Source organism: Hylobates moloch, unplaced genomic scaffold (genome assembly GCF_009828535.3).
Source record: "Hylobates moloch isolate HMO894 unplaced genomic scaffold, HMol_V3 SCAFFOLD_9, whole genome shotgun sequence".
In the NCBI taxonomy this organism is placed as follows: Eukaryota; Metazoa; Chordata; class Mammalia; order Primates; family Hylobatidae; genus Hylobates; species Hylobates moloch.
Genome location: NW_026652284.1, coordinates 7552664 through 7565523, shown reverse-complemented (window position 1 = coordinate 7565523; position 12860 = coordinate 7552664). Strand labels below are relative to the sequence as shown.

The window sequence follows — 12860 nt, the reverse complement described above, 5'->3', positions numbered from 1 at the left end:
CTCTTGCTCATGATGACTTGTTTGCATTAATTTGTTTGCACTGCACTAAAATATTACTTATGTTGAGTACTGTTTTTTTTTTGACACCCCTCCTTTAATTTTGCACCCACAGCCTCACCCTAGTCCCTGGCCTGAGCCACATCTGCTTTCCCCATGTCTCCCATTTTATTGTGAGACAGGGGCTGACTGTCACCCAGGCTGGAGTTCAATGGCGTGATCATGGCTCGCTGCAGCCTCAACCCACTGGGCTCAAGTGATCCTCCTGCCTCAGCTTCCCAGGTAGCTGGGACTACAGTCATGCACCACCACGACCAGGTTTTCTGTTGTTTTTTTTTTAAATTGTAGAGATAGGGTCTCCCTATGTTGCTCAGGCTGATTTCCAACTCCTGGTCTCAAGCGATCCTCCTGCCTCGGCTTCCCAAAGTGCTGGGATTACAGGCTGGAGCCATCGCTCCAGGCCCTGGATACTTTTAATTTTGCAGCTGGAGAAGGGGAAACAAGGGGAATGGAGGGTTTGTTGAAATTAAAGCTCACTGCGAGAAAGGATCGGTCACTAGCATCCTCCTTTTGCCTGCTCGGGGGTCCCCGGCAGCACCCCCTCCCTCGCCAAGCCCAGCCTCTGCACAGGCTCCAGGAGACGCTGCTCCGGAGTCCTGCCGTGGACACCGGGCTGCGTCCCCGTCGGCCGCCGCGCAGATGTGCATTTGGAGCAGGCTCGGATTCCGGTGCTGGGGAAACATAAACCCGGGCTCCAAACCCTCCTGGAAGGCTCTTCAGGGCGCGAGCTCCGCAGAGGCAGGAGCCGCCGCACACGTGCACGCCAGAAACTGCTAAAGCCCACGCGCGAGCTTGACCGCCGCGTGGAGGCGCCGGCTGCGGGGAGAGAAGCCGCCCCGGTCCCGGCCCCGGCCCCTTCCTGCGGCGCCCTCCGGCCCTGGCCCCAGCCCCAGCCGTGCGCGGGCGGCCGCTCCCCCACAAGCTGGCCTGGCTGACCCAGCGCTGCCGCTGCGCCTTCAAAGGGCGGCCGCTTCCTGTGGCCCCGGGACGGCTCGGCCTAGCCCTCCTCGTCACGGGGCGGACGTCCGTCCCGGCCGTCACCTCCTTTGCCCTTAGTCGGGAGGACGCCCTCCACTGCACTCCCGGGCCGAGCTGGGCAGACCCCCATCCTCCCACCTGGGGGCTCCTCCTTCTGCTCCCTCACCTCCCTCTGCTCTCCGGTCCCCTCCCCTCGCCCTCATCCCTGGGACAGTTGTTTCAGCCCTGAAGTGTGCCCGAGCACGAGCTCCTTCTCCTCCTCCCTGTTCCCCATACAAAAAAAAAAAAAATCCCATCCTAGCCGGGTCTATGGTCTCAGCTACTTGGGATGCTGGGGCAGGAGGATCGCTGGAGCCTGGGAGGGGAAGGCCGCTGCAGTGAGCCGTGATCGCGCCACTGCACTCCAGCCTGGGCGACAGAGCAAGACCCTGTCTCAATCAATCAATCAATCAATCAATCAATCAATCAATCAATACCATCCTAGCCGGGTCTGTGGTCTCAACTACTCGTGAGGCTGCAACTTACTGGTCACAGGAATGACCCAAGGCACTGGATAAAAATTCAGATTCCTGCGGACTCTGATTCCGAAGGTCTGAGTGGTGGTGTTGGGGTAGGGGTGAGGGCGCCCCAGGAATCTGTATAACTGACAAGCAGAAGAATCTAATGGAGAAACTGGGCTAGAATCAGTCACTGACTGTCCTTGCTTGAGCCCGGGAGGTTGAGGCTGCAGCATGCTGTGATCGTGACACTGCACTCCAGCCTAGGTGACAGAGCAAGACCCTGTCTCAAAAATAAAAAGAAAAAAAGAGGAAAAGGCTGGGCGCAGTGGCTCACGCCTATAATCCCAGCACTTTGGGAAGCCAAGGCGAGCGGATCACAAGGTCACGTGTTCCAGACCAGCCTGGCCAACATGGTGAAACCCGTTCTCTACTAAAAATACAAAAATTAGCCAGGCGTGGTGGTGCACAACTGTGATCCCTACTCAGGAGGCTGAGACAGTAGAACTGCTTGAACCTGAGAGGCAGAGCTTGCAGTGAGCCGAGATCAGGCCACTGCACTCCAGCCTGGGAGTCTCAAAAAAAGAAAGAAAGAAAGAAAAAAAAAGGATCACTGCCTCCTTTTCCTTCCCTTCACTGTCAAACTGCTCTCTAAGCTTTGTCCAAGCTGGCTAACCTGCCATCATCAAAATCCTCCAAGTATTCTTTTTAAAGCAAGGGAATGTTTGTGTTTATATAATTTCAAACTTAAAGACATTGCAAGAATATGACCAAGAACTCCTGCAAGCTCTGGGCCTGGTTTCTCCATGGGGGTGCATTTTGTTACACTGGCTTTATCACTGTCTCCAAATAATAAGGATTTTTTTCTAAACCATGTATGCAGAGGTCATGTCTCCTATCTCTAAATACTTGGTCATGTCTTTACTGAGGACAAGGAGATTCATGGCACATTTAGCAAAAGAAAAAGACTTTTAAGGACCCCCAGTGACTTCTGAGCTGCCCAACCCAATGGCCTTTCCGCCCCTTGGTCTCTGGGTCTCTGTCCCCCTGTCTCGGTCTGTGTCTCTGTCTCTCTGTCTCTGTTGCTCCATCTCCCCTTCCGTGGGCTCCTCTCTGCCTGCCCCTGTGAGGTGGGGTCCTCCAGGTCTTGTTTTCTGTGTTGTTTTACAGCTCCTCCCTGGAGCAGGCCGGGGATCCCCAGGAAAAATCAGCCGTCATCCACGCTCAAGCAGCATCAGATCTTCAGCCTCGGCCCCCTTCCCCTTTCTGCCTGAATTTCCATGGCTTTCCTGGAAGGTCTGCTTGAATTCCTCACAGTTCTACTCGTTGTAAACTGGAAATGGTCCAGGTACATTGTCCACGTACCTCCAACACCCCCGGCCCTGCCCAGGGGCTCTCCAAGAGGGAAGCTGCCCTCACCTTTCAATCCTGCACCCCCACATGAGTCCCATGTGCGCTCTCCTCCTTCCTGACCTCACCCACCCCCTCCATTGCCCCAAAGGCCCCCTGCTTCAGTTCCCAACCTCACTTGCTTCTCAGGCCCCGTTAGCCGGTCCCCCACCTGCCTGGTCTCTGCACTGTCATGGGATTAGTTGGCTTTCTGATATGATCAGGCCCCTCTCAGTTTAAATCACTGTCCCGAGGTCCTTCCACTGGGTTCCAGAGAGCTGATTCTTGGGTCTCTGAAAATGTGTTCAAGTGTCGGGGGAGGGGGAGCCTTTCTGGGGAAAGGGTTATCCCTTCGTCAAAAATTTTTTTTTACTTTTTTTATTATTAAAAATTTTTTTTATTTCCATAGGTTATTGGGAAACAGGTGGTGTTTGGTTGCATGAGTGAGTTCTTTGTGATTTGTGAGATTCTGGTGCAGAATTTGTGACGTCTCCCCTAGAAAGAAAGAAGCAACAGGCTTGGGTATTAAATTTAAATTCCACATGGGATCCGAGACCATTTCCTTTCGGCTCCATCCAGCTTTCCCAGAGCAGTTCCCGATGCCTCCTGCAGCAGCCAGTATTTCCCAAACTTACTGGTCATGGGAATAACCCAAGGCACTGGATAGATAAAATAAAAATTCAGATTCCTTGACCCCACCTCTGTGGACTCTGATTCCGGAGGTCTGAGTAGTGGTGTTGGGGTAGGGGTGAGGGTGCCCCAGTTGTCTGTATAATTGACAAGCGGGAGAGTCTGCAGAGAAACTGGGTTGGAATCAGTCACGGACTGTCCTGCCATCAGGCTTTTGCAGACAATGTGGTTCCCTTTTTCTGGAATTTGCACTCACCCTACCCCCTCCATGGATAAATTCCTCCTTGTCCTTCAGTGTCCTGTTCCACACCCAGGCCAAATTTCTGTGTCAAAGAATTTCTGTGTCAAGGAATAGGCCAAATTTTCAACTTTTGATGGATGTTGGCAAATTGTCTTCCAAAATATCTACCATGTCTACCGGTTTACACTTCCACCTTTTTGCTTTCCTAAAACTTTTTTTCCCTATTACAAAAATATTGCATATTAAGTATAGACAGTTTAGAGAATACAGATATGCAAACAAAGGGAATGTGGCCGGGTGCGGTGGCTCAAGCCTGTAATCTCAGCACTTTGGGAGACCGAGGTGGGCGGATCACCTGAGATCAGGAGTTCAAGACCAGCCTGGCCAACATGATGAAACCCTGTCTCTACTAAAAATATAAAAATTAGCCTGGCGTGGTGGCGTGTGCCTGTAATCCCAGCTCCTCGGGAGGCTGAGGCGGGAGAATCGCTTGAACCCAGGAGGTGGAGGTAGCAGTGAGCCGAGATTGCACCACTGCACTCCAGCCTGGACAACAGAGTGAGATTCCGTCTCAAAAAAGAAAAGAAAAGAAAAGAAAGGGAATGTGAGGAGCCTACAGTCCCAGCAAACAGTTTTATAACCCTCAATTATGTGAATTCTTCCCATATTTTGTCTCTGCAGATGCACTTGGAAGTTGGACTTCAACTTGAGTCCCAGATTCACCTCTTACTAACTCCGTGGCCTTGGACAAGTTACTTAATGTTTCTGAGTGTCTGTTTTCTCATCTATAAACTGAAGATGACGGTAGTACCACATCAAAGGCTGTCACAGGATGCATGGCATTTAGCCAGTGCCTGGCATGTGACAAACTCTCAGGGCACTCTCCTGTGACGTTGTTTGCACCTTGCTTTCTTACTCCAGCAATGCGTACAAACATCTTCCTTTTATAGCAAGGGGACACTTCTAGCCCCAGTCTTTTATAGGAACCTCGGGTCTATAGCTCCAATCCTAGACCATCAATACCACCAGTGGTGTTTTGTTGGTGTCAAATTTTCACCTGGTCCCACTCAGCCTAGCTACAAGTTCCTCCTCCCCCACCTGCCTGCCCCCATCTTAGTCACGTCATCTGTTCTCTGAGGCCTCCCGACAGAAGCCACCAGAATACCTCCCTCTCTCTCCACAGTTACCTGGGTTTCAAGCAATTCTGTTATTTCACTCTAAAGGGAGAGAATGGAATCAGATAGACCTCCCTTTTTGTCCGGGCCCTGTTGCTTACACAGTGTGTGACGGTGAGCAGCCATCTCTCTTCCCTGAGCCTCAGTTTCTTCATCTGTAAGATGGAGTGATAGCTGACCTGCCACGTAGGGCTGCGGTTCTGATGGCGAAATGAGATGGCTCGTGTAAGTGTGCAGCACCGTGCAATCAGAGGGTCATGCTCCACACACACAACTGCGATTGCACCACTGCTGTGTGATCCCCATCTTGCTTGCTCTAGCCCTGGCTGTCATTCCAGCCCTGTTTGCAGCACTGACATGGCCTCCTAACATGTCCCCACCTTCAATCTTTCCCAGGACAAATTTCAGTGTGTCACCAGGATGACTTTCCCAAGGCATATCTGGAGCAGGTCACTCTCTGCTCAAGACTTAGATGGCTACAGTCCCCCTACCATTGAACACCTGGAGGTGTCCCAGCCCTAGCATGGCTTCCACAGGCCCCGTGGCTCTGGATGCAGAGTCTGTTTCCAGCCTGGGACGGAGCTGTGCTCAGCACTTTCCCACCCCTCTTTGTGAGTGCCCACCACCTGCACGGAGACTGTTTCTCATTATCCCAGCAGCCCCCGCCGGGCTCAGACATCCCTCCTGGAGCTTGTATTTCCAGGTCCCCTCCGGGTCCCGCTCCCCTGAGCAAACACTTGGTGCACTGGCCACTGCCCACGCATCCTGCTGCACAGGGCTCTGTCTCCACCATGACCCTGCAGCCTCTTGAGAGCAGATGCCCATTCTGTTCACTTTTGCATCCTCTCTGCACCCCCAGCTTCCCTCTGCAAGTCTGAAATGTTTGTTCACTCTCCTGCTAATAAATAACATTTTTCTCAGGTTTAGACATATAAAAGTTGATCCACAGGCCAAAGGGTTTACATAGATCATTTACCTTTCTTGTGACTTATTCCAAGGTGACAAGGACAAAGAATTTTAAAAACTGCAATGCCCATCACTAGAACTCATGTAGCCATAGACGCCTCTGACACGTGTGTTAGGAAACACACCTATATTGAATGTCACATGCCTCTTTTTTGTGATTATGAGATGCGCATAGAACACATATACGTGGTTCTTATCTACGGAAAGGCAGGAGAGTGACCACAACAGTGTATGTCCTCTCTCTCCCTCGGGGGCAGGAGAATCGTGCCCTAGCACACGGAGAGAGTGGGGTTCAAACGTGCACACTTGCTTTTCTTTCCCAAAGCCATGCATCAAGCCTGTTTGTTTAGTCCTGTTCTGAAACATGATGCAACGTGACTCGAAAGGAAGTGGGTAGTTGCCTTGCTGCCGCGAGGTAAGGAATGTCACGTCGCTCAAATGTGCTTCGCATTCCCAGAAATATGCCGCAGCTGAAAGGGAGGAGATGACTCAATGTTCCCCTAACTGTCGACATATCCACCACAGAGCCCGACCAGAGGCTGGCAGAAAGTCCAGCGAGCGTGAGGGGCCAACACAGTGCTCCCCGCCTCCCCCGGAGGCTGCTATGGCATTTGGGGTGCAGAGCCCAACCGAGTCAACCTGGTGCGATTTTTTTTTTTTCCAAGCTGGAATAACAGGGCCGTAGGTCCACGTTGTGTTTGTGTGTTCTTAGGTAGCAGATGTCTGATGAGGGGTACTTAGGGGAGGAAATGAGGGTGGAGGTGGCCTGCCCAAACTGTGCGACTTTTCTAGCCATGGTTCTGATAATTAGCTTTGCACAAGTGGGGGCCTCTGTCCTTAGAACAGGCTCTTTTACTATCACTCCTCCCTTCTTTTTTTTTTTTTTTGAGACCGAGTTTCGCTCTTGTTGCCCAGGCTGAAGTGCAGTGGCATGATCTCGGCTTACCGCAACCTCCGCCTCCTGGGTTCAAGCGATTCTCCTGCTTCAGCCTTCTTGAGTAGCTGGGATGTTCCAGAGAGTAGCCACCTGTTCCTCCCCAGGCAGAGGAGCCTGGTAGCTCCACATCCCACCAAGAGTCGATCTCAGCATCTCCCAAACTCACTATCGCTGAAACGATCTCTGCTCCAGGACTCAATGCTTTCTGGGTATGTGGCAACTGAATTGGTAAAGAGACCTGCTCCCTGCACCGCCTGCCTGGGTGCTGGCTGCTGGGTGCCGGGTGCATAAAGCCCTTGCAGGTGATCACGAGGCAGTGGAGTGGAGCACCCGAGGTGCCAGGCTCAGGAGCTGCACAGCCCTGGGCTGGCTCCAGCTCCCCATTTTCTGGGAGTGAGAATCGGAGCCTGGTATGCAGTCTCTCCCTCCGGGCTTCACTCTCTGCATCCGAAGACCAGGAATGATAACAGCACCTGCCTCAGGGTTTTGGTCAGGACAAAATAACTGCATGGTTTTGTGAAGTGCCTGGAAGGGTGCTGGATGCCATGATTCTTTTTTTTTTTGAGATGGAGTCTCGCTCTGTTGGCCCGGCTGTACTGCAGTAGCATGATCTCGGCTCACTGCCTCCACCTCCCAGGTTCATGCCATTCTCCTGCCTCAGACTTCCGAGTAGCTGGAACTACAGGCTCTCGCCACCATGCCTGACTACTTTTTGTATTTTTAGTAGAGAAGGGGGTTTCACCATGTTGGCCAGGTTGGTCTTGAACTCCTGACCTTGTGATCTGCCCACCTCAGCCTCCCAGAGCACTGGGATTACAGGTGTGAGCCACCATGCCCGGCCTCATGATTCTTGATAAATGAATTAACACCAAGGTCGCCTCCCCGGGGAATGTTCACGACCAAGTGGTGCCTTCACATGTGGGGTTCGCCATCTCATAGCTTCACGGGCTTGAGTCTTGCCCCACGGTTTCTCTAAGGGTTAAATCCATGACCTCCACCAAAACTGAGCGTGAGATACTCACTGAGTCTAGCAAAGAGCAGAGACCACAGTCAAATTAAGAGAAAGACACTCAGAAGGCACGGGAAGGAACGTCGATGCCATCAGAAAAGCCAGATTCCACATAAATCCTCCTATTTACCAAACGGAAGATTCAGATGACAGGGGAAGGGGCAGCTTGCAGACTCTTTCCCACATCTCTCGGCAGAGCGCCCACCCTAAGGGGGAAATCAACATTAAGAAATGACATTGGTCGGGCGCGGTAGCTCACACTTGTAATCTCAGGCCTTTGGGAGGCGGAGGCGGGCAGATTGCTTGAGCCTGGGGGGTTCGAGACCAATCTGAGCAATAAAGTGAAACCCCATCTCTACAAAAAATATAAAAATTAGCTGGGTGTGGTGGTGTTCACCTGTAGTCCCAGCTACCAAGGAGGCTGAGGTGGGGGGACCACCTGAGCCCAGGAGGTCAAGGCTGCATTGAGCCGTGATGGCACCACTGCACTCCAGCCTGGGTGACAGACCCAGGTGAAGACCTTAGCTCAAATAAAAAAAAAAAAAAGAGAGAAAGGGTAAAAAAGATATTTTTCACCCTCTAACCTGAGAATTCTTCCAGATACAACTGAGATAGGTCCACCCCCAAATTCCTCCACCACCCAGGGCACGCAGCAGTCAGGACTGGAGAGGCTGCCCTCAGCGGAGGCTATAGCAGACATGAAGCTTGCATTCTTTTTTTCTTTCCTCTTTCTTTTCTTTTCTTTTTTCTTTTTTTTTCTGGTAGAGACAGGGATTCACCATGTTGCTCAGGCTGGTTGCCAACTCCTGGGCTCAAGGGAACCGCCCACCTTGGCCTCCCAAAGTGTTAGAATTACAGGCGTGGGCCACAGTGCCCAGCCCTGATGCTTGCATTCTCCCCGGTCTTCGAGTCTCTGTCACCTCTGGAGCCACTGCAGACATCCAAGCAGCTGCTCACCTCTGACCAGGCTTCCTTGGCCTATGGCCAATGTGGAAGCGCAGACCCTTGCCCTCAGAGGGGCCCGCCCGGGGGTTTAATTCTCTGCAATTGCCCTCTTGGACTTCTTTTTTTTGAGATGGAGTGTTGCTGTGTCACCCAGGCTGGAGGGCAATGGCTCGATCTCGGCTCACTGCAACCTCCACCTCCTAGGTTCAAGCCATTCTCCTGCCTCAGCCTCCTGAGTAGCTGGGATCACAGGCGTGTGCCACCATGCCCGGCTAATTTCTGTATTTTAGTAGAGAAGGGGTTTCACCATGTTGGCTAGGCTGGTCGCAAACTCCTGACCACAGGTGATTCGCCCACCTCGGCCTCCTAAAGTGCTGGAGTTACAAGTGTGAGCCACGCGCTTGGCCCCTCTTGGATTTCTTAATTCTTTTCTTTCTGACTTTGTGGTTTGTAAATGAAGTCCAGTGGGACAAGGGATCTACTGGCAGTAGGGCACGGACTGGGGGGAACAACGACAGTTAGGGTTTCAGGGTTGGGACTCAAGCACCCTGCCCCTGGGCACCTGAGTCTGTGAGACTCCCAGAGATGTCTTTGAGAACCCCTCATCCCAGGGAGCACACCATTCAATAGCAAATAAAAACCACTGTGACAGGTGAACGGAGGAAAGGAAAAAGCTTTTCTCCTGCTTTTAGAACCAGGAGTCCCGTATTGTCATGTTGCACGGGGCCTGGCAGTGACATCGGTGGCTCTGCCTCTGGCCCCAACACATCCTCCAGTGTGTGTTTCTCACCTGGACAGGCTCTCCAGGCCGATGCGTTGGGATCCTGACTTTTAGAGTTTTGCGTGTAACAAAGCAGAGGACAAGCTTCCCCATCACCCAGAGGCCACTTAGTGGAGGAGCCGGGGGACCCGCTGGTTTCTTGGGCTTTTGTAGTCATGGATTGGCCACCGAAGCCCAAGGCCAACTGTCACCTACTCCAAGTCTTGACACCTTCATCTGCAAAAAGCAAAGAGATAACATGATTTTCAAGAGTTTTCTGGCTTTACAAATACCTGACAATTCCGAGTACACGATAAGGCTCATTTTCTGCTCGGGACAACCCGGTGCTGGAGAGAACACAGGATCCCTCAGCTTCCTAACACCAGCCTGGGGAAACGATGTTCATTTGACAATGAAAATTTCTAGGGCCAGGGATGGTGACTCACACCTAGAATCCTAACACTTTGAGAGGCCGAGGTGGGAGGATCGCTTGAGGCCAGGAGTTCAAGACCAGCCTGGGCAACACAGCGGGACTCCATCTCTACAAAATATAAAAATAAGCCAGGCACGGCCGGGCGCGGTGGCTCATGCTTGTAATCCCAGCACTTTGGGAGGCCGAGGCGGGCGGATCACGAGGTCAGGAGATCGAGACCACGGTGAAACCCCGTCTCTACTAAAAATACAAAAAATTAGCCGGGCGTGGTGGCGGGCGCCTGTAGTCCCAGCTACTCGGAGAGGCTGAGGCAGGAGAATGGCATGAACCCGGGAGGTGGAGCTTGCAGTGAGCCGAGACTGCGCCACTGCACTCCAGGCTGGGCGACAGAGCGAGACTCCGTCTAAAAAATAAATAAATAAATTAATTAATTAAAAAAAAAAAAAAATAAGCCAGGCACGATGGTGTGTGCTTGTAGTTCCAGCTATGCAGGAGGCTGAGTTGGGGGCATTGCTTGAGCCCAGGAGGTTGAGGCCACAGTTAGTAGTGATTATGCCACTACACTGCAGCCTGGGTGACAGAGTAAGACCCTATCTCAAAAAAAAAGAGAAAATTTTAGAATTAGTGGCAGCGGAAAACAATGCAAAGGTTCCTATGTTTTGAGGTGCATCCTATAATCCAGATTTATTGTAGGAGAAATTTCATAGCATTTCAGATCCTAGGCTTGGTGGACAATGAGAGGGGAGGTTAATAAATATTCTTTCTGCCACTGGGGGGGTAGAATAAAGAAGGTGATGTATAAATCAGAAATATTTATAACTAATAAATCCTATCAAAACCCTCACTGTGACAATGGGCCATAATTTTTGTTCTCTTTTAAAACTGCTATTGTCGACCAGGCGCGGTGGCTCACACCTGTAATCCCAGCACTTTGGGAGGCTGAGGTGGGTGAATCACCAGAGGTCAGGAGTTCAAGGCCAGCCTGGCCAACATGGCGAAACCCCGTCTCTACTAAAAATACAAAAATTAGCCGGGCATGTGGTGGGTGCCTGTAATCCCAGCTCCTTGGGAGGCTGAGGCAGGAGAATCGCTTGAACCCAGGAGGCGGAGGTTGCAGTGAGCCGAGATCGTGCTACTGCACTCCAGCCTGAGTGACAAGAGTGAAATTCCATCTCAAAAACAACAAAAAACAAAAAACAAAAAAACAAAAACAAAAACTGCTATCATTGGGGGATAAATGGAAAACACGAGATGTAATTCATCGTGGCATCCTGCATTAGCTAACATTGTGTTGACACAGAGCCCACCTCGTGCTGATAGCTGCACGAGGTTCACGCACACTGGCTTTTTTTTTTTTTTTGAGATGGAGTCTGGCTCTTGTCGCTCAGGCTGGAGTGCAGCGGCAGGATCTCGGCTCACTGCAACCTCCATATTCCAGGTTCAAGTGATTCTCCTGTCTCAGCCTCTTGAGTAGCTGGGATTACAGGCACAAAACACCAAGCCCAACTAATTTTTGTATTTTTAGTAGAGATGGGGTTTCACCACGTTGGTCAGGCTGGTCTTGAACTCCTGGGTTCAAGTTGTCCGCCTGCCTCGGCCTCCCAAAGTGCTGGGATTACAAGCGTGAGCCACCGCGCCCAGCCTCACGCACACTGGCTCTTATGTTAACATTCTCCCAGGGACCACGGAAATATGTTTAGAAAAGAAAGTTACAGATTGGCAGCAGAAGTCTCTGCTTCCGGATCATTACGTTAAGTCTAAAGACAACCAGAAAAGAAACGCTGCTCTGTGTCCCGGTCATTGTAAAAGTCCCCAGCATGGAGCTAGCTCTTCAGATGACACTGCAATCCTATGGCCTCCAGGCAAATCCTTTTCTGAACTGAAAATGTGGTCTTTGGCCCCTTGAAACCAACTCACCAAGCCTGGGGAATACGACCCACTTATAATGTCAAAGACCTTCCTGTCATACCAAGTTTATGACAATTTCCACCCATAATCAAAATTTCCTAAATTTACTTTCTGTTTTTTTTTTTTTTTTTTTTTAATTGGTAGAGACAGTCTCCTTCTGTTGCCCAGGCTAATATCAAACTCCTGAGCTCAAGGGATCCTCCCACCTCAGCCTTCCAAAGTGCTGGCATTTCGGCCAATAGCTACTGGGCCTAGCCTTACTTTACTTTTCTAAGAAACGGTACTATTACCTCATTAGTCAATAATACTTATCCGCAGGGGAGGTACCAGGATCACGAAGGTGGTTTCCCAGGGTGAAGCTCATGCCCTGCACTCCGGAAATGCTGACCCCGGCCATTTCTCCAAATGTGGGAAACGCAACTGCATCATTTGTGGTAGTTGGGGACTGCAATGCAGTCTCCTGGTTCTAAATAAATCTATATTTTTTTAAAAAAGAATTGATTGGCTGGCCATGGTGGCTCACACCTGTAATCCCAGTACTTTGGGAGGCCAAGGCAGGCGGGTCAAAAGGTCAGGAGTTTGAGACCAACCTGGCCAATATGGTGAAACCCCGACTCTATTAAAAATACAAAAATTAGCCCGGCGTGGTGGTGGGTGCCTGTAATCCCAGCTACTCGGGAAGCTGAGGCAGGAGAATCGGCTTGAACCTGGGAGTTGGAGGCTGCAGTGAGCCGAGATCATGACACAACAGAGTGAGATTCCGTCTCAAAAAAAAAAAAGAATTGATTGATAGTTTTTAAATTGGGAATATAAACTTAGTAAACACACAGGACCGGCAATGATGTTTAGCTGTGAGATTTCAACATCATGATACATATTTTCCATATTTAAGATGTCTTATTTGTGTCTTTGGAAGAGGATTCTGATGAAATTGA

General features: G+C 50.9%; 1 long non-coding RNA gene and 1 other non-coding gene across 2 annotated transcripts; both read left to right on the top strand.

Moving 5' to 3' along the window:
* Positions 1-1510: 1510 nt before the first annotated feature.
* LOC131384303 (uncharacterized) lies at positions 1511-5888 on the top strand. The gene is made up of 3 exons (XR_009215013.1): positions 1511-1625; positions 2703-2880; positions 4474-5888. It is a non-coding gene; the product is annotated as an uncharacterized LOC131384303 (long non-coding RNA).
* A 6341-nt stretch (positions 5889-12229) lies between these two features.
* Positions 12230-12388, top strand: LOC116814038 (U1 spliceosomal RNA). Its single transcript, XR_004371139.1, has one exon. It is a non-coding gene; the product is annotated as a U1 spliceosomal RNA (small nuclear RNA).
* The last annotated feature ends 472 nt before the right edge of the window (positions 12389-12860 follow it).